At 39.1% G+C, this 22,999-nt stretch overlaps 1 pseudogene; it reads right to left on the bottom strand.

The window, feature by feature from the left end:
• Positions 1–11,497: 11,497 nt before the first annotated feature.
• Positions 11,498–22,999, bottom strand: part of LOC112072406 (interferon-induced GTP-binding protein MxA-like) — a 16,049-nt pseudogene continuing 4,547 nt past the window's right edge.

Genomic DNA, 22,999 nt, shown 5'->3' on the forward strand with positions numbered 1-22,999 from the left:
GAGGAGTCTTTGATCAAGGCCTCTAGTGACAAGCAATATACAATACCAGTCAAAAGTTTGGACACACCTACTCATTCCAGGGTTTTTCTTAATTTTTTACTATTTTCTACATTGTAGAATAATAGTGAAAACATCAAAACTATGAAATAACACATACGGAATCATGTAGTAACCAAAAAAGTGTTAAACAAATGAAATATATATTTATTATTTGAGATTCTTCAAAGTAGCCACCCTTTGCATTGATGACAGCTTTTTTTCTAGAGTAACTCCCTGGCTATTTTAATTTAATGTTCAAATGTGAGTTTGTGTGTTGTAGTGTATCATGACAACTTCAACTATAACGAATACATGCTCTATTGATCTCCACTTGATAAGGAAAGGGTTGCATATGGCTCAGGTTAATGTATGTAGCCTTCCTAACAAAATACATGAGGATTTTAACTTGGTCAACATTAATAATATTCATATTTTAGCTTTGACCCGAAACACATTTAGATGCATCTGTAAATGATGGGCACATTAACATTCAAGGATATAGTCTACTGAGAAGGGACAGGAATATGAATGGTGGGGGTGTAGCACTGTATATTCAGAATCATATACCTTTTAAGAGGATGGATGACCTTAATGTATGTCAAATAGAGGCACTATGGGCTCAAGTACATCTGCCTCACCAGGCAGCCATATTGGTAGGATGTGTGTATAGACCTCCTAGCTCTAAGGTGTCCTATCTGGATGACTTATGTACTGGGTTTGACCAGGCCACAGATAGCAACAGAGATGTATTTATCTTGGGGGATTTTAATATAAATTGGAAGGATCACAATAATTAGAATAGAACAAAATTGATGAGATATGCCAAGAACTGTGGTTTGAAACAAATGGTTAATGATACTACTAGATCTTCAATTAAGTTGGGTCATCGTTCAGACACATGCATTGATCTGATTTTCTGTAATATACCATTGCAATGCTTAAAAGCCAGATCAATGCCAGTGGGCTGGACAGACCATAATATTGTGACCATAACCATGAACACCAAGGTTCCAAAGAAACCCCCTAGGATTGTGGTTAAGAGAAATGTTAAAACATTTAATCATGAGCTATTTCTAAATGATGTGGCTGCTGTACCCTGGGAGCTGATTTATCTAGAGGATGATTTTACTCACGCTACAGAATGTTTTATTGATTTGCTCACTGAGGTAATGGACCATCATGCCCCTATAAGAAAGAGTACAGTTGGTGCTCGTCCAYCTCCATGGATTGATGATGAACTGGGTGAGGCTTTTTTCTCAAAGAAATATGGCAAAAGTCTTAGCAGCCAAGTCAAAATTAGAAATTGATTAATATATTATTATCGAACATTACGTAATTATGCAGTTAAATTGAATCGAAAGGAAAAAAAGTTATTTTACAACAATGCTTTTATTGATTGTAAAAATGATTCTAAAAAGGTATGGAACACAGTTAAGGGCTTCCTTGGTACATCTATCTCATCATGCCCATCTAGTGTGGAGGTTGACGGGAGAATAATAACAAAACCAGTTGATATTGCCAATCATTTTTGCAGATTTTTTTACACAGAAAATGTAATTACTGAGCAACAATGTAGACATACATTCTTCCAAACAAGCTATTGTCCAATGGATTGATGATCATATTATGAGCAACAAGATCTGCTCTTTTAGTCTGCAAACGGTGTCAGTGGAGGAGGTGTTAAACCTATTGAAGTCATTACCTGATGGTAAATCTACAGGTTATGGTCTTATGGACAATTTTTTGCTTCGCTGTGCTGCTCCCCAGATTGCAGTTCCACTGAGATACATATTTAATTGGTCACTGGAAAAGGGGATGTTTGCAAATGTATGGAAGCATGCGAAACTGTGTCCTATTCCGAAAGACTGCAAAGAACCCATTACTCCTGCCAATAGTCGACCAATTAGTCTACTCCCTACACTCAGTAAGATATTGGAGGGTATTGTGAGTAGACAAATGTGGGAGTTCATGGAAAAAAATTATCTGATTACAGCCAATCAGCATGCTTATCGCAAAAACCATTCCACTACCACTGCATTGGTTGACATGACTGACCAGCGGCTCAATGCGATGGATAATGGCACGTTTGTGGGTGTACAATTTTTAGATTTCAGTGCAGCATTTGATTTAGTGGATCATGAAATCATTTTAACAAAATTAATGCATTATGGTTTTAAGGAGGTAGCATTGAATTGGGTACAGTCATAACTAACTGACAGGAAACAGTCCACCTATATCAATGGTTAATTTTCTTCCCCTCATGTGTTAAACTGTTGAATACCGCAGGGCAGCTGCCTTGCGCCACTTCTTTATTTAATATATACCAACGACCTTCCGTATGCCTTAGTTGAAACTCAAGCTACTATATTTGCAGATGATACTACAATTTATGCAGCAAGTCAATCGGTTCAACAGGTACAGCAGGCTTTACAAGGAGATTTAGAGAATATCAGGGAGTGGGTTTGCCAAAACAAACTTGTTTTAAACACCAAGAAAACCAAAGTTATGTTGGTCTGTTCAAGTAAGAAAAGGCCAAAACAGCATGGGATACAATTAAGTATGGGAGGAGTACAAATTGAAGAAGTGGCAGAAACAAAACTATTGGGAGTGCAGCTAAAAACTGCTTATCATGGTCGTCTCAAATAAGTAATTTATGTAAAAAAAATATTAAAACAGCATGCATAATCAGAAGGGTAGCTAAATATTTACCAGGAAAAATTCAAATTCAAAAGTCAGGTGAACTACTGTTCTATGGTCTGGGGAAATGCATCATCAAGTGAAGTTAGGAGGCTGTAGAATGCACAGAACAAAGCAGCAAGGATTGTTTTAAGGTGGAGATATGGTTCTTCTGTTGCAGTCATGCTCAATGCTCTTGGTTGGTCATCAATCGACAAGATAATTGAATAAAACATGCTTATTTTATTTCATAATATACATCATTTAAAACGGCCAAGTTCTATTCACAACGGTTTTCAGTTGGTAAGAGACAGACATTCCGTAAATACTAGGAATAGATTGTCCACCATCTATGCGTTATCCAGACAGAAAAGAGAAATAGGCAAAATAACATTTCGATTTAGAGCAAGAAATTAACTGAGCAAACTAGAAACCTTTCAATATATAAATTTAAACATTTTTTTACAACAATAAAATAAAATAAATTAATAAATTAATGTTTGTAATAGTGTTTTATATGTGAAAATGTGTTTTGTATTATAAATTGTATTTTAATGTTTAAGGACTCTTGGAAGATTAGTCCAAATGGGGACTAAAAGAGATCCAAATCAAATCAAATCAACATCAAATCAACATGCTGTAGAGGACAACCAGTACAGGTTTTAGTTGATCAGATGAGCAGTGTTTATTTCCTTATACCATTACTGTACTGGAACACTAAAATAGCCTTTGAAGTGTTCGCTTATTCTCCTTTCACAATCACACTTCTGTATGTCTGTTCTCTAATTCCTGTTCTGTGTTCCAGGGAGATTCAGGGGGACCACTTATTTGTAACAACAAGGCACAGGGTATCGTTGCTTTTAATTATGCTGAGAGATGTGATGATTCCCAATATCCTCATGTGTACATGAAAATCCCTTTCTTTATGCCCTGGATTAAAGAGGTGTTGCACGGATATGGTGCCAACATGTCTTTAAACAAGCAGGAATAAATAACTAGAAAGCACTTTGATTATAGTGTACAAACATAACCGTATTTATTCCATTTTATAAATAAATTCCTACACAATGATCCTGTATGTATTTGAACCACAATTTCCCAAAGGATACCAATAATAGAGCCTTACAATTCCTGGTCAAGTGGTTTCGCCCACTSTCCGCCCACTTAGCACCGAGATCTCGCTAGCGGGATCAAATTCGACAACATCCGGTGAAATCTGAGCGCGCCAAATTCAAAATACAAAATCGTAATGTTAAGCATTCATGAAAATACAAGTGTCATACATGATTCTTTAGCTTAAGAATCTTGGTAATCGAACTGCATTGTCAGATTTCAAAAAGGCGTTAAGGCGAAAGCATAGCATTCGATTGTCTGAGGACAGCGCCATACATTAGCATATTTTCCAAACCAGCACAGGCATCACGAAATAACAAATAGCGATAAAATAAATCACTTACTTTTGAAGATCTTCATCTTTTTGCAATCCCAAGGGTCCCAGCTACACAATGAATGGCCGTTTTGTTCGATAAAGTCATTCTTTATATCCCCAAAACGCTGTTTAACTGGCGCCACTGAATTCAATAATCCACTCCTTCATCATGCATACAAAGGATTCTAAAAAGTTCCCAGCAAAGTTCGTCCAAACGAGTCAAACAATGTTTTTTATTAATCTGCAGGTTGTCTAATATCTAAATAAACTATAATATTTCAGACGGAGATTACTATGTTCAATAGAAAAGGAAAAGAACGAAGAGTACGCCCACGTTCACGCGCGCAAAAATACTACTTTTGCCCTGGCTCTCAACTTGGAAAGACAACAAATACTTCTTCATTAAAAAAAAGAAAACAAGCCTAAAACCTTGTATAAAGACTGTTGACATCTAGTGTAAGCCATAGGAACTGCAATCTGAGAGGTGGAAATTAGATCTTTCAATAGCATTGCATTGGAAGTCATTCCAAGCTCCAAAAAAAGATTTTCCGGATCGATTTTCCATGGGTTTTCGCCTGCTAAATCAGTTCTGTTATACTTACAGATATTATTTTAACAGTTTTAGAAACTTCAGAGTTTTTTCTATCTATGCATATCCTAGCTTCTGGGCCTGAGTAACAGGCAGTTTACTTATTGCACGTCAGACAGGCGGAAATTCAGGATACTGCACCGACACTAGAAAGGTTAATTAGTACAAACCATATGGAAAAAATACATTTAAAATATATATTTTTTGTTGTGTGTGTGTGTGTCTTTTCCCAGGGAGATTCAGGGGACTTCTTTTTTCCAAGAACAAGAATGTGGCACCGGGTATTGTTGCATTTACTAATTCAACAAAATGTGATGGAAAGGGACTTGTACCGTTTCTACAGGAATAGCTGGGTATATTTAACTGTTTTCTACACTACACACAGTACTATTATAATTATATGAATTGAAATGCTAATCCTTTGCACATGAACCCTCACTCATTCGGGAATAATTGCAATCAATATATATATTTATGCCCAGTGTGTCATCATGATCTCTGTTGGAATCGTCAGTCCTTCTGTTGGAGAGTCAGTTCATCATTGTCTCTCTCTCTTTGCATCCCTGAAGATCAGTCTTTCGTGGTTAGAATGGATACTTCAGAGTACCATTCAGAAATGTTCTCATAGAATAGATGCTTCGGCTGATGTCGGTCGTCGCATCCCAGGTTGACATAATTTCTAGCTGCAGACTAGTAATTATTATCTAAGATTTGCTCTTATTCTGTAGGGATCGATAGTCTCAGAGTTGAACCATGTCCAGCCGTGTAGCCAATGCTCCACGTGGTATGGTTAGTAATCTAATAACTATTCGCAATCACAGCTCACGCTGTGGGTTTGCTTAGTCTAAACTTAAACCTTTGCCCCCTCAGCTGACTGAGGTATCCGTGGTGTGCAGACGATTTCCTCAGGAGGGGTTTTTATTCGTAACAATAGAAAAGGCGGGCGTTTGACACCAGATCATGTCTGTGCTCACTGGGGCGGGCCAATGACTTAGTTAAACTTTAGGACCTGTATCAGTGATTTAGACCAGATCATCTGCAGAGATCTCCCCATGTACTCACCTAAGATTTCAGATCCCTTTGAACTTTTTCCACATTTTGTTACGTTACAGCCTTATTCTAAAATGGATCAAACATTTTTATTTCAATCAAATCAATCAAATCAAATGTTATTTATCACATTCACGTGTTTAGCAGATGTTATTGCAGGTGCAGCAAAATGCTTGTTCTTCTACTTCCGACAGTGCAGYAATATCTAACAAGTAATATCTAACAATTTAGATGAGTTAGATGCACTATTGTAAAGTGGTTGTTCCACTGGATATCATAAGGTGAATGCACCAATTTGTAAGTCGCTCTGGAAAAGAGCGTCTGCTAAATGACTTAAATGTAAATGTAAATTTCACAACAAATACCTAATACACACAGATCTAAGTAAAGGAATGGAATTAAGACTAATATAAATATATGGATGAGCAATGTCAGAGGGGCATAGACTGAGATACAGTAGATATGTATAAACTGTATTCTATACTATGACATTAGTAATGCAAGATATGTAAAATTATTAAAGTGATATTAWTAAAGTGGCTAGTATTCCATTTATTAAAGTRGCCAACAATTTCAAGTCTGTGTATGTAAGCCTCTCTAGTAATGGCTATTTACSGTAACAGTCTGATGGCCTTGGGATAGAAGTTGTTTTTCASTCTCTCTGTCCCAGCTTTGATGCACCTGTACTGAMCTCRCATTCTGGATGATAGAAGGGYGAACAGGCAGTGGCTAAGGTGGTTGTTATCCTTGACGATCTTCTTGGCCTTCCTGTGACATCGGGTGCTGCAGGTGTCCGGGAAGGCAGGTAGTTTGCCCCCGGTGATGCGCTGTGCAGACCGCACCACCCTGTGGAGAGCCCTGCGGTTGTTGGCGGTGCAGTTGCCGTAGCACGCGGTGATACAGCCCGACAAGATGCTCTCAATTGTGCATCTATAAACGTTTGTGAGGGTTTTAGGTGACAAACCAAATTTCTTCAGCCTCCTGAGGTTGAAGAGGTGCTGTTGCCCATAATCTGCTCAACTAAAAATGATAACACCCACCAGAGGGCGTAATCGTCTTGAAAAACGTTTGTTGCAATCAGGACTAAACGATAAGCCCGAAATCCACGTTAATTAAGCGGATGTTAAATCGGTGGCGGATGATGGTTGCTATTGAAATCAGCTGTGAGGGGGATTTCCTGGGTGTCCATGGTTTAATTAGAGACCAGCTGGCTATAATCTAGCGGCCATCAGTGGTTGCAATCGACCCATTATGTTTAATATATAGTGAGTGACATTACCGTGAAATTGAAGTGTTCTCATTTAAACCTGTATATCAATTTTTTTTAAATGTTAGGCCAATATCTGATAGTACAAATTAAATAAGAAGTAAGAATCATAAATATCCATAATATGAAATAATAACATGACTACACAGATACAGGATCATAAATATAACAAATATGGTGAAAATAATGATTAGATTAATATGAAGAAACAACAAGAACAACCTAAGGAAAGGAAAGTTTGATCCTGCATTAACACGGAGGACAAACCTCATCCAAATCCTCAGCCCTTTCACACAATCTCCTCTATTACATAGAGTAGGCTACACAACTCATACTCAACTCATTCCATCAATTAAACTCTGCTCCTCCACCGCACTTACTTAACTCAACCACTAGAGRGMAACACAACCACGTTGCATTTCTATACTACCATACCTGAGGGAGAGTTCATAGTGGTTAYGTGCACCACTCACACAAGATGGCTAATCTGGAATGTTTGAAGTGTACATGAGTATTTGAAGTGTACCTTTGTCCTCAAAGGCTATATGTCTTCTATCAGAGTGGCTGCCTAGTGACAGAGCCACCATAACACTGATTATTAGGAACATGGGGAGACATTTGTCTGCTTCCCAAATGGCATCCTTTTTCCTATACAGGGATTCATTATATACTGGCCGTGGCAATGTTCCGGAACAATATGGTTATAATGGAGCTGATAGTGACAACAACCCCACATTCCATGTGGCAACATTCTTATCACAACATCATGATATATAAATAATGTTACCTAAAAATCAAATAAATAAAGTGTGAATTTAGCAAAATGACAATTAATTTGCTTATTCTGTAAAACAAAAATATAAAATGTTCCCTTAAATAAAGTAGAGCTTTTTTCAAAAGTACAATCCACATGGGTACTAAAAAGCTGATTTACCATCATTTGATTGTAGTACCATTTGGTTTAAAGAATTTTTAAATCTAACTGCCAGTAGCTCAGGACCTCAGCGACCTGGCCAAGATAAAACAAAGCTGTGCGACACAAACAACAACACAGAGTTACACATGGGATAAACAAACGTACAGTCCATAACACAATAGAAAAAGTCTGTATACAGTGTGTGCAAATGGTGTAAGGAGGTAAGTGAATGCAGTCAAGCATGACATTACTGCACAACATTTTGAATCAAGTCTGCCCAAATGTGCCGAATTGGTCAATTGAGACATTTTCAAGTACATAACTATACAGAACATACAAAAATGATATGTTAATATTTTTATTTTTTTTACACACTACAAGGAATGTCATACATGATGGATAATTAGCTTCCTTATAGAAAATACACTAACCTTGACATATCAAGATGGCTGGGCGGGGTGGGTGTGGAGCCAGAAACAGCAGGGGTTCTAACTGTAGAACCCAGTTCATACATTTGAATATAAAAATGGATTTTATCAAACAAAACTATGCCACATTTTATCTCTGGGACCCTCAGGATGACAAATCAGAGCTATATTACTGAATGGAAGTACATTATTTACCTTCAGAGGTGAATGTATRGAACCAGTTGCCGTGATGAAAGTGTTTTGTTGTTGTGCACTCTCCTCAAACAATAGAATGGTATTTTTTCACTGTAATAGCTAGTATAAATTGGACAGTGCAGTTAGATGAACAAGAATTTAAGCTTTCATATAAGACATGCATATGTCCTGGAAAGTTTGCTGTTACTTACAACGTCATTTGAATGCTAATCACATTAGCGCACGTTAGCTCAACCTTCACAGTATAGGGACACCCATCCTGTAGAGGTTATTAAGGTACAGGACTGTTTTGATAGCACAGACTAGAATCTGTTCCAGGATTCTTCCTATGGCATTGAGGAGTTCACCACATCAGTCATTGGCTTCATCAATAAGTGCTTCGATGACGTCGTCACAGTGACCGTACGTACTGTATATACCCCAACCAGAAGCCATGGATTACAGGCAACATCCACACTGAGCTAAAAGCTAGAGCTGCTGCTTTCAAGGAGCGGGACTCTAACCCGGAAGCGTATAAGACATCTCGCTAAGCCCTATGACGAACCATCAAAAAGGCAAAGTGTCAATATAGGACTTAGATCGAATCGTACTACACCGGCTCCGACACTCATTGTACAGTATGTGGCAGGGCTTGCAAACCATTACAGACTACAAAGGTAAGCACAGCCGAGAGCTGCCCAATGACACAAGCCTACCAGATGAGCTAAACTACTTCCATGCTTGCTTCGAGGCAAATACCACTGAAACATGCATGAGAGCACCAGCTGTTCCGGACGACTGTGTGATCATGCTCTCTGCAGCTGATGTGTGTAAGACCTTTAAAAAGGTCAACATTCACAAGGCTGCAGGGCCAGACGGATTACCAGGACGTGTAGAGTGAGCATCCTGGCAATTGTCTTCACTGACATTTTCAACCTCTCCCTGTCCGATTCTGTAATACCACCATATTTTAAGCAGACCATCATAGTCCCTGTGCCCAAGAACACTAAGGTAACCTGCCTAAATGACTACCAACCCGTAGCACTCACGTCTGTAACCATAAAGTGCTTTGAAAGGCTGGCCATGGCTCACATCAACAGCATTGTCCCAGAAACCCTAGACCCTCTCCAATTTGCATACCGCCCTAACAGATCCACAGATGATGCAATCTCTATTGCCCTCCACACTGCCCTTTCCCGCCTTGACAAAAGGAACACCTATGTGAGAGTGCTATTCATTGACTGCAGCTCAGCGTTCAACACCATAGAGCCCTCAAAGCTCAACTATAAGCTAAGGACCTTGAGACTAAACACCTCCCTCTGCAACTGGATCCCGAACTTCCTGACGGGCTGCCTCCAGGTGGTAAGGGTCAACTGTAACGGAACTTTTTGACATTTCGTCTGGACCTAGTGGTCGCGCCTCATGAATTTGGATATGTGAACTAAACGCGCAAACAAAAAGGAGGTATTTGGACATAAATTATGGACTTTATCGAACAAAACAAACATTTATTGTGGAACTGGGATTCCTGGGAGTGCATTCTGATGAAGATCATCAAAGGTAAGTGAATATTTATAATGCTATTTCTGACTTCTGTTGACTACACAACATGGCGAGTATCTGTATGGCTTGTTTTGGTGCCTGAGCGCTGTACTCAGATTATTGCATTGTGTGCTTTTTCCGTAAAGCTTTTTTAAATCTGACACAGCAGTTGTATTAAGGAGAAGTTTATCTATAATTCCATGCATAACACTTGTATCTTTTATCAATGTTTATTTTGAGTATTTCTGTAAATTGATGTGTCTCTCTGCAAAATCACCGGATGTTTTGGAAGCAAAACATTACTGAACATAACGCGCCAATGTAAACTCAGATTTTTTTCTATAAATATGAACTTAATCAAACAAAACATGCATGTATTGTGTAACATGAAGTCCTATGAGTGTCATCTGATGAAGATAATCAAAGGTTAGTGATTAATTTTCTCTATTTCTGGTTTTTGTGAAAGCTATATTTCGCTGAAAAAATTGGCTGTGCTTATTGTGGTTTTGTTTTTGCGGAAAAGCATATCTGAAATCGTACACTTTGGTGGGATTAACAACAAGATTACCTTTAAAATGATAGAAGACACATTTATGTTTGAGGAATTTTAATTATGGAGATTTCTGCTTTTTGAATTTGGCGCCCTGCACTTTCACTCGCTGTAGTCATATCATCCCGGTAGCGGGATGGCAGCCAAAAAAGGTTAACTATTAAGGTAAACTATTTAGAGGAGTAAAACAAGGTTGTCCATTATCGGTATATCTATTTATTATTGCCATCGAAATGTTAGCTGTAAAATTAGATCAAACAAAATATTAAGGGATTAGAAATCTAGGGCTTAAAAACGAAGGTGTCATTGTACGCTGATGATTCATGTTTTCTTTAAAAACCACATTTAGAATCTCTCCACGGCCTCATAGACAATCTAGATTATTTTACTATCCTTTCTGGATTAAAACCAAATTATGATAAATGTACTATATTATGCATTGGATCACAAAAAAATGCAAATTTTACATTACCATGTAGTTGACCAATTAAATGGTCTGACGGAGATGTGGACATACTCGGTATACAAATCCCAAAAGAAGGAAATAGAAAGTTAGCAAAAATAGGTAAGATCTTGCAACCATGGAAAGGAAAATACCTGTCTATTTGTGGAAAAAATCACCCTGATTAATTCTTTAGTCATATCACAGTCTACCTATTTGCTTATAGTTTTGCCTACACCTCGTGACCTGCTTTTTAAATTATATGAACTAAAAATATTAAATTTGATTTGGAACGGCAAGCCAGACAATATTAAAAGGGTCTATTCATATAACGAATATGAATTCAGACGTCAGAAATGATTAAATATTAAAGCATGAGACCATATAAACATATACAATGTTCTGTATGCTGATCAAAAGTATATATAATTATTGTAGGCTTTGTTGGCTACATCTCAGAATTTCTGCATTTACAAATTGTAATCCACAGTCTACTAATCAAGGCGATCCGCTTGGTCCCGCAACCTTTTACGTTTCCGGCCGACTTCTGGTTCCTCCTGTAGGATTTCACTGGTGTCGTCTGTACAGCATCTCACTGATCTTAGCCGTTCTTATTCATTTGTTGAATACAAATATACAAAATACATCTTATTTTACTCCTTATTTAAAATAAATTGCATTTGGCCATTAGTGACCTTTCCAACAATCTGGTCATACTTCTATAAACCGGTTTCATTTTTTGGCAACATCTCTGAATATTGTAACTGACAAGACATCACCAACTCAGAGGCTGCTGATTTTGTCATTGGCCAGTATAAGGCGATCCGCTTGGGCCAGCAACTTTGCACGATACTGTCCGATCTCTGAATCCTCCTGTAGGATGTTATCAGTGTCATCTCTGTGTAGCAGATCCAGCATTTCACTGCACACAATCTTGGCTGACTGCTTCAGGATGAAGTAACGGATCAGCATGGGCACCTGGTCAGCCAGTCTTTGCACCACAATCTGTGAGAGAGGTGAGGTGGGATGGACAGTGAGGGCTAGAAGTGATGAGATGGCCACAAGGCAACCAAAAGATTACCAAATGACAACAAATTATCAGCAAGGTGAACATATAGACATCAGAATTGGATTGGTCTGCAAAATGCAATATACCACAAAGCAACCCTGCCACAACAATGTATGTTTGAAAAATGTGTCAAAAAGCTTTAATTAGAGATCTGATCATCCCATTGATGATGTCATGGATTCATAGTACATGCTGGAGCAGAGCTATATAATGTACACTACCGTTCAAAAGTTTGGGGCCACTTAGAAATGTCCTTGTTTTTGATTTTTTTTTCAATTAAAGTAACATCAAGTTGATCAGAAATACAGTGTAGACATTGTTAATGTTGTAAATGACTATTGTAGCTGGAAACGGCTGATTTTTTATGAAATATCTACATAGGCGTACAGAGGCCCATTATCAGCAACCATCACTCCAATTTTCCAATGGCACGTTCTGTTAGCTAATCAAAGTTTATCATTTTAAAAGGCTAATTGATCATTAGAAAACCCTTTTGCAATTATGTTAGCACAGCTGAAAACTGTTGTCCTGATTAAAGAAGCAATACAACTGTCCTTCTTTAGACTAGTTGAGTATCTGGAGCTTCAGCATTTGTGGGTTTGATTCTACAAATTTGTGGAAGGCCCTGATGAGAGAGTGTGTAAGTTTGTCGTTAAGCACACACACTACATAACATGCCAGTTTTTTGTTAACTGCAGGTTTATTTATTTTTTATTATCCCATTTTTCTACCCTATTTCGTGGTATCCAATTGTTAGTAATTACTATCTTATCTCATCGCTACAACTCCCGTACGGGCTCGGAAGAGACGAAGGTTGAAAGCCATGCGTCCTCCGAAACACAACCCAACCAAGCCGCACTGCTTCTTAACACCCGGAAGCCGGGTTGCGCGCTAACCAAGGTCCCGCCACAGGAGTCGCTGGTGCGCGATGGGACAAGGATATCCCTACAGGCCAAACCCTCCCTAACCCGGACGACGCTAAGCCAATTGTGCATCGCCCCACGGACCTCCCGGTCGCGGCCGGCTGTGACAGAGCCTGGGCGCGAACCCAGAATCTCTGGTGGCACAGCTAGCGCTGCGATATGATGCAGTGCTCCTAGACCACTGCGCCACCCGGGAGGCCCTGCTGCAGGTTTATTTAATAAGATTTTATTTCTGGAACACTCTATACATACTGCACAATAGATGTGTTGCATTGTACCTCATAGTATGCCTTGAGCAGCCCAGGGTACTTGCTCCTGGTGTCTTGCTCTTTGACTTCTGCGATTTCCCCCTTCTCTAGACTATGTTTGTTGAAGATTTCATCCTGTGTGTAGACCTGCATCTCCATCTCAAACTGCTCCACGATCCTCTCCTTCACTATGTTTGACTGCTGTTCCTGGATTGTTTCAATTTTCTTCTGAGATTAAACAAAGATGAAGATTCCATGAGGACATAAAGAATCTTGGATGCAGGGAGGCAGTGAAAAAGTGTTACTGTTTCAGAACAAAGTTCAGTTCGACATGCTCTAAGTATCTTGTGGTGTTTTATTTTGAACATTTAAGGGTACAATCCTACAATGGACAACCTGTAAAATGGAATTCTTAATTAAAATATATAGTGATTTTTAAGTGCTACTTTGCCTCATGTTTCCCTGCTTCTTGCTAGTGCCACTAACTAAGATTTCCATTTCAGCCTAAAATCACAGAATTGAGAATTGTATGATTATCATGTCAGAGCGCTTAACAGTTTACATTTGTCATTACCTTTGAGACTTGATGAAGATAAGGATAATTCTTAAAGCTCTCTTTGGACAAATGATCAAATTGCTTCTGCACCATCTCTGAAAAACCAAAACAAATGTATTTGGTAAATAGATATTCCACAAAATGTTTTTATTTAAAGGGATAGTACAGCCAAATTACAAGTCAATAGTCCCAATATTATACTTTCTTTGTGCTTCATGTCCAAATATTCAATAAGTAACTTCATTGAGCTACACAATCAATTTGAGATACATCAGAGTCATTTGGACATGAAGAGGACAAATGGAAACAGTGTCCAGGTGAATTAAACCAAAGCTGGGATTGATGTCACACCTTCTCCATAGACTGCTTCCAGGGTAAAGAAACCAATATGTCATTTTGTAATTTGAGTGAACTATTCCTTCAACATGTCCTATTTAGTCAATTTAATTTGAATGTCACGTGCAAAAGTACAATTAAATGCCGTTCTTACAAACTCTAAACTCAACAAGGAAGCCCTTAAAATAACAAAGTAGAACAAAAACACTAGAGAAATAAAAAGAACACGAGAAATTAAGTAAGTTCCAGGGTCAGTAGCTATATACATGGTCAGTTCCAGGGTCAGTAGCTATATATAGGGACAGTTCTAGGGTCAGTAGCTATATATAGGGACAGTTCCAGGGTCAGTAGCTATGCCCCATAAAACCTTGTTCCTACCTTTTGGTGAGGTTCATTTCTATAACATGTACACTAATAATCGGGAAGCAAGTACAGGAAGTGAATTTAATAAATAAACAAACATGAAACAAAACAAGAAACATGAGTAGCGTTACAGACATGAAACACAGTAACAGAAACAATAACACCTGAGGAAAGAACCAAAGGGAGTGACAGATACAGGGGAGGTATCAGGAAGGTGATGGAGTCCAGGTGAGCTCATGAGGCGCAGGTGCTCATAACGATGGTGGCAGGTGTGCGTAATAATGAATAAACTGGTGACAACCAGTGCCAGAGGGGAGAGATGGAGTAGACGAGACAAGGGCTTTTGGTCACTTACCTCTGATTGTCTGTAGTGTCATCATAGCTGGTCTCTTAAGTTCAGCCACTAGTTTCTGAACAACATGTTGAAATACCCTGTAGTTACTGAATCCTGGCAGCTCACTCCCTGTGCTCCTGATCGTATTCATCCACCACTTGTTGCACTACTTTGTGGTCTAAATTCAGGAAAAATGTTAATAATGTATTGGAGATTATAATCCCTGTTGTATGACTATAACTATTAGTAGTATAATAATTATATCAGTAAATATTATAGATATTTGAAACATAAATATTATTTGGTTAGACATGGTAATATGATGAGCAATACCCAGGGTATTTCAAAATTGTACCTACAATGTGATTTGGCATTTTTGAGACGTTCCATCCACTCTGTAAATTCCTTTCGCATGAGCTCAAACAGGTTTTCCTCAACGATAATATCCCCTTGGGACAGTTGGGTAATCTGCTCATTGAACTCTGTTATGACCTGAAGATGGAAACATATCATAATAAAACATACCTGTTTAAATGTTTAATATTTAATCCTTTTAGATTAGTGTTTAATGAAATTGCTCCACAAGACCCATCCATCCTTACGTCTTCTACAGATATTAAACAGAACTATCTTACACTGGCTTGTCCAAGTGTTTTTGTAAAATCAGCTGTCAATGTAAAGTATTGTTAACCTGGTGACAAACATAATCAGGGAAATTAAGGAAGGAGAGTGGAGGAAGTGGGAGTGGAGACATTATAATGCTGTTTTATTTATCTCTGGACAGTGCGTCTACTCTTACACCTGTGTTGCAAATCTGACCAATCCGAATGGCAGAGGATGTGCAACAGAGTTGATGCCTTTACACCAGGTACCATTGCCCAAATTCTCTATAGACATTCTCCTGACAATTTACCAAACCATGACAATAACACACCTGGACTGCTGTGGAACAGTATGGCTTCCAACCCTACATCAGACACTTTTATAGAAATGATGTACAAAAGAAGAAGTTTGCGAAGCTGAAAGATGGAAAGGTGAAATATGTACTCACTGAATGAGGTACTTCCTCTTCTCTTCAGGTTCCATTGGAGCCGCCCTCTATTTGACTCAACGAATGCTTACCTCCCCAGCTGCTCCTTATCTTTCTGACATCTGGGGCAGGATTTCTGACAGGAGCAAACATACAAGTTAATAGGTACCAGACCGCATGTTTTCCAGTGTACACCTGGGTGTAGGGGGAACAGATAACTTAGGGTCTGTGGTTGGACTAACTCTTGATCTGTTTGACCAGGGCATTGCTGGCTTGGTGGCAGGCACGTGGTGGTTGCCTTCTTCCTCACGCAGAGGGAGCTATACAGGAAAAGGAGAGAAAAATAACAAACACAGTATTCATTCCAAACATTGGCCATACTTGGTATAACCTTTGGCCTACAATGGTCACGCCCCCACATATCTAATTAACATAATACAAATAAACATCTGTTAAGCTAGAGAGTATTTGCTAAGATAACGTATGGAATTGTTTTATGATCATACGCAAGGATCATTTAGTATTTGATTTTGAATGTTAAAAAGTACCAATATATGCATAAATGTAAGAGAAGGGAGGAGAGGGGACTGCTCATTCATTCAACACTATATGGAAACAACTCAAAGGATATTGGAAAATACTTTTTTCATAAAATCCTGAAACCAACAGTTTGGGCCCTGAACATTTTCAATGTGAAGCCATCAAAATTAAAGATGCAAGTACTTAACACATGGCAAGAACACATTTTACCTGGAAGTGCTGCGTGATTTCGGAAGAATGCCAACTCTCCTCAATCTGCACGGGATATTGACATGTTTTCATCAATTTGCTTCTGACCACGACATTTCACAATGACATAACCATATGAGGAAAGATGGACTCTATTGTGGCAAATTCCAACACATTCTTCTTGCTCCCGGGTCTATCAGGTCTGGCTTGTCAGAATGGCTTGAAGACAAATGAAAGCATAATGATAACTTACTAATCAAAAAAAACTATTAAAAATAAAATGTATCTATATAATTTCTTTACCCCAGAGGTTCTTGTGCTTCAGGATCCACTTGTTGTGCATTTTCAGGCCTCTGTTGTTGCTATGTCACATTACATGGTACCACCGCCAAAATAATGGTTCTCTTATTCTTTATGAATTTCGAAATGAGATATTGATCTAGCAAAAAAAGGAAGAAGAATGTGGACAAAGCAGTCAGGATGTAAGCCTTTGATCGAGTATTTGATTAATCTACGAGAGGGGTATCAAACCGCTGTTTATTCGGGATTATCGCCCTGTGTGGGCACTCTGTCCTTCATGGTTCTGAAGCTTTTCAATCGTCCGCCAAAGTCAACAATGCAAAAGTAACCTTTCACCAGAATGAACCATTATAGCTACATGTACCTTGCTAGCAATTATGGGAACTTATCTGTACACCTGGCTAAAACAATTAATCATTAGTGAATCAGGAGATGAGAACCAAGAGTCATGAGATAACCAAACAATGTACTGTACAAAGTCCAAAAGCTACACACTAACGACAGACTTACTTGGACTCCAATGTCTTCTGGTTGTCCTTTCACAGCCACCCTGGTGATCCCTGGTAAGTCAATCAGACTGAGGTCACACACCGTGGAGGATGTGATCTTCAGAGTGATCAGGTCTTCACATATCCCCACGCCCTTTCCAGCTAACGCATTCTGAGCTGTTAAATCAATGGGAAAATATTGATGTGTTTATTATTTGTTTGTTTGTCTGTCTTATACCCAGATAAAGCTAATCTTATTATAATATATATTCTGTAGTTGTCTATGGTAAATACCATACAAACTTTTCCACAATAAATGATAATAGATATGTCAATGTCAGTGGCAGTATGTTCCATTTAAGATAAGGAAGAACAATATATTTTTTTTATGCGCATGGCCTTATTTCTATTACAGCATATTGGATGACTGTCATTCATATTCCATTCACACAGCTCAGTGTAACATCAATAGGTTTAGGCTAGTACATCATACTCATCATACTACAACCTAACCTATGAATGAAAGTTTACAAGGCAGGTGCAGAAGTTGAGAGAATGTTTAGTAGTCAAGGTGATAGACACTGACACATTCAATACCACCTCGCACACTCTGGCTGCATCATGCTGATCTAGGGTGTTATCATTAGTCCAACAGTTGCAAAYGAGAGTTTCTATTGGACAAATTCAGGTATGTTTATCCTTGTTTTGTTTCCGTTTGCGTCCGTTTAAGAAACATTTTTCAACAGAATTGGTGTAATGAAAACACCCCTGATCACACGCAATCACAGTTCACTTTCATAGCAGCCACATACAAACAGCATGATCCCTTTGATCATTGTATATATACATCCTCCTCCCATCTACGCGCTTCCCTCCTCTCACCTTTACCCTTCGCTTGTGGACTTCAGTGCACAACACATCAGCTGTCTGTGACCAGACGAAAAAACATTTCCAAGCCGAACCTTCATATCAGCTCTACACACAGCCGACATTGATGTCACCATATTATATCATCATAGTCAACATAGCTACTAGAGCTAACACGTTAGTAAACCTGCTACAATCATGCAGTACAGTGTTCAGTCAGCAGCAAGCAGTTTAGCAGTTACATCGGAGGGCATCAGTGGCTAACAGTTTATTAAACTTACCTTGACATGGAAGAGTTACTTCGTTGGATAGCCATAGCGAGCTAGCTAACATAGCCATCCCTCTCTGTTTGAGCCTGGTGTCTGACTGGGCTAAACTAGCTAGCTAACTTCGCAAGCTAAGTAAGTGAAAGTGAAAATAATATGAAATGTAGCTAGCTCTCTTTTCAAAACTGTTCCTATTGTCTTTCTCTCTATTTCAATAACCTACTCACCACATGTTATGTCTTGCAGTGCTAGCTAGCTGTAGATTATGCACTCTGTAATAGATTCATTTTCTGATCCTTTGATTGGGTGGACATAGGGCTATATTTAGTATAGTTTTATTTAAAAAAWATGTTTTTAAATGTTTCGCTATTTAAATGTTTCTGAAATTCACTGAGGAGGATGGTCCTCCCCTTCCTCCTCTGAGGAGCCTCCACTGGTTAATGTGTGTGTTTGTGTGTGTGTTTGTGTGTGTTTGTGTGTGTGTTTGTGTGTGTGTTTGTGTGTGTGTTTGTGTGTGTTTGTGTGTGTGTTTGTGTGTGTTTTTGTGTGTTTGTTCCCATCTCACCTTGTTCAACGTGTCTCACGACTTCTGAAGGTTCGTCAAATTCAATGACTTTCCCTCCTCCGTATGAGATGACAGCCTCCCATTTCACTGTCCTGTCGTTACAGAGTTTAAGTAGCAGTGGGCACCTGGTGACAATACCTGGRAAGAAGGAAGTACCAATGACATATCATTATACTGTATTACAGAACAATCAATACAATACAATATGACAGTACAGTCAACAATGGACCGGGACATTAATTTAATGATAAATATATAACTTCTGCAGGCTACAGACAACAAGGTTGCTCTAATGTTCAGAAAGCATGTCAGACATGTACAGTGTCTGACTAAATGGTTAGAAAACTCATGTACAGTTAACATTTTCTGTAAAGTTTTTCTGTGGTTATCAAGTTAATTTGAAGWTTCTATACATTTCAGTAATGTCCRTGTCTCTGTGGTCCTATTGTACTGTCTGTTTCCTGACCTCGTCTATGGACAAGGTCAGTGTGAAAACCTGCTTCAGGATTGTTTACCAAGCCACTGGCATCAATCACCAACTTCAGCATCTTCAAACCAAAAACTAGTCAATGCCCAAATCATGTCTCAATTACACAACCACTTTCACAGACTTTGTGTGATTTAGGAATGACATTTAAAATGCTAATATTGATTTCAATAGTTTTTTGTATGTTCAGAAAACAATACAGAATCTCACCAGTCCCTCTGGGCAGCGCCACCCCAGAAAGGGTCTCAAGCACAGAGCTCTTTCCTGAACTCTGGTCTCCCACCACAGCAATGGTTGGCAGTGGCAGCTCCTTATCTATCCCTATGGATCTCATGTCATCTATTAAGTCTATGAAGGGTCGAACCTTCTCCGCCAGCTGCTCTTGGAACATCCTGGGGGTATGTGAGGGGTACAAAACAATGCCATTATGATTGGTTCATTTGATGATAGACATTCATGGCTAAATTCATTATTTTACACCGTTTTTCTGGTTAGTAACTAACTATAATTTGGCGTACATGGGACGAGAAAATGTTTTCCCCAAAAATGTTAAAGCTGCACCATTAACARCATTTCACACAATTTACTGCATAAATAATCACCATCACCATAAAATTCAGAATATTAGCATTATAGTATTGTGGTACAGTGTACTACAGAGTAGTATTTTGGATCGTACTACAGAGTAGGACTGCAAGTGTGCAATAACAACTGAAAAATGGAGGCCTTCATAAATTCAAAACCGAAGACTGAAGTAATGTTGTCCCACCTCGATCCATCATCATGAGCCATTTCTTTCTCCCCCTGAAATAAAAGAGAATGAAAGCTATACCATTTCATTGAAAATACAGAATAACAGCAATTTTACCGGAATTTTGAACAGAAGTTATTCTAATCTAAATCATCACATCACTTTAACATAGGAGGAGATACAGTCTCACATGCCCAGTTCGGAACCTCACAATTTGCCAACTGTAAAACACTACCAAAACCACGTACCAAAACATAAGAATACCTTCCTGAATATATATCAGAAGATAATCTGCTCTCCCAGAACAGGCCAATCTCTGTGATTTTACAGAATGATATCTTGCTCTCCCAGGAACAGGCCAGATCCTGTGATTTTACAGAATGATAATCTGCTCTCCAGGAAACAGGCCCAGATCCCTGTGATTTTACAGAATGATAATTGCTCTCCAGAACAGGCCAAGATCCTGTAATTTTACAGAATGATAATCTGCTCTCCCAAGAACAGCCCAGATCCCTGTGATTTAATAAATATATAATCTGCTCTCCCAGGAACAGGCCCAGATCACCTGTGATTTTACAGACTTGATAATCTGCTCTCCCAGGAACAGCCCAGACTCCTGTGATTTTAGCTAAATGATAATCTGCTCCAGGAACAGCGCCATCCCTGTGATTTACAGAATGATAATCTGCTCTCCGAGAACAGCCCAATCCTGTATTTTACAGAATGATATCTGCTCTCCAGGAACAGGCCCAGATCACTGTGATTTACTAGAAATTATAATCTGCTCTTCCCAGGAACGGCCCAGATCCCTGTGATTTTACAGAATATAATCTGCTCTCCCAGGAACAGCCCAGACTCTTGTATTTACACAAATGATAATCTGCTCTCCAGGAACAGGCTCCAGAATCCTGTGATTTTACAGAATGATAATCCTGCTCTCCAGGAACACCGCCCAATCCCGTGTATTTACAGAATGATAATCTGCTCTCCCAGGAACAGGCCCAGATTCTCTTGTATTTTACTAGAATGGAATACTGCTCTCTCCCAGGAACAGCCCAGATCCCTGTGATTTTACAGGATAATATAATCTGTTCTCTATGCCCCAGAGGAGAAGTGCCTATCTGATCTCCAGCGTGATTTACAGATGAAATACTGCTCCCCGGAGATGCTTCTGTGATTATCGATATTACTGCCCTAGGAGGCCCATTCCCTGGATTTCAGATGAATTGTTCCATGAACAGCCTCGATCCCTGATTTAATAAATGCATAATCTACGTCTGCCCTACGTGTAGGACAGGCCAGATCCTGTGATTTACTATCAATGTAATCTGCTCTCCCAGGAACAGGCGACCAGATCCCTATGTGATTTGACGTAGATGATAATCTGCTCTCCCAGGAACATGGCCCCGATCCACTGTGTTATATTGACTATTCTCCAGAACGCCATCCTGATTAAATGATAATCTGCTCTCCAGAACAGCCCAACCCGTATTGCGAGTAAAGAAGGAGGATAAGTAGAAAAGATGGCCAAAGAGCTTGCTGCCTTCTGAGAATTTTTACGAGTCGAAATAAACCCCACTTTTTCTTTCCATTGTAGGCTAGCAAACGGTGATCTTTGGACAATATAATAGATGACCTACGTGAAATAAACTACCAACGGAACATTCAAAACTGTTAATATCGTTATGCTTCACGGAGTCGTGATCTGAACGATGACACTATCAATAAGCTGTTAGTACGCGCTTTATACGCTCACTGGCAGGATAGATACAGCGGCAGTTGTGGTAAGACAAGAGTGGGCCAGACTCATGGTATTTGATGTAAAATAACAGCTGGTGCACTGATATCTAAGATGTCTCGGCTATTGCTCGCCTGAGGTGAGTTCCTCATGATAAACTGTTAGGACCACACTATCACCTAGAGAGTTTCATCTTTTTCCGTAGCTCAATGAACCGCATTGACCGCCATTGAATGACGCATTGATGACCGCCCATTGAATGAGCTGTGTATTCCGCCATAAAGAATACAAAACAAAACGCTCACCTAAGTACGGACTAAAACCTTTGTTTGGTGATAGGGGCGCATTTTCACTTTGGATATAAAAATCTGCCCATTAAACGGCCTCGTACTCTATTCTATTCGTACAAGATTGCTTATTAATTATTACTATTGAAGAAAACACCTCAAGTTTCTTTAAAAAAACCGTTTGAATATTATCTGTGAAGTTAAACAAGAAACTCATTTGCAGCAAACTTCCTCTGTCAGTACCAGTGGGAATCTGAAATCCGAGGCTCGTGTTCCAGGGCCTTTCCTATTTCATTTGCTTGAAATCTAGATTATACATGCACTTCATACGCCTTCCACGTAGATGGTCAAGAGGCAGTGAGACGTGGAATTTGGAGTTGTTAGCTTCACGCTCGGCGTGCCATGAAGGCTAAGAGCGCCGCAGGTGAATCTGAGTTTTCGAACGAAAGCGCTTCATTGGATGACGTACCACATATTTCCTAGTCATGTGGTCCAGCAAACCATAGTCGCGACGGTGGAGGACACCTTGATTGGCCTCAAAGACAAGCCGCGTGGAGACT

The sequence above is a fragment of the Salvelinus sp. IW2-2015 genome, unplaced genomic scaffold, assembly GCF_002910315.2.
Source record: "Salvelinus sp. IW2-2015 unplaced genomic scaffold, ASM291031v2 Un_scaffold1915, whole genome shotgun sequence".
NCBI lineage: Eukaryota > Metazoa > Chordata > Actinopteri > Salmoniformes > Salmonidae > Salvelinus > Salvelinus sp. IW2-2015.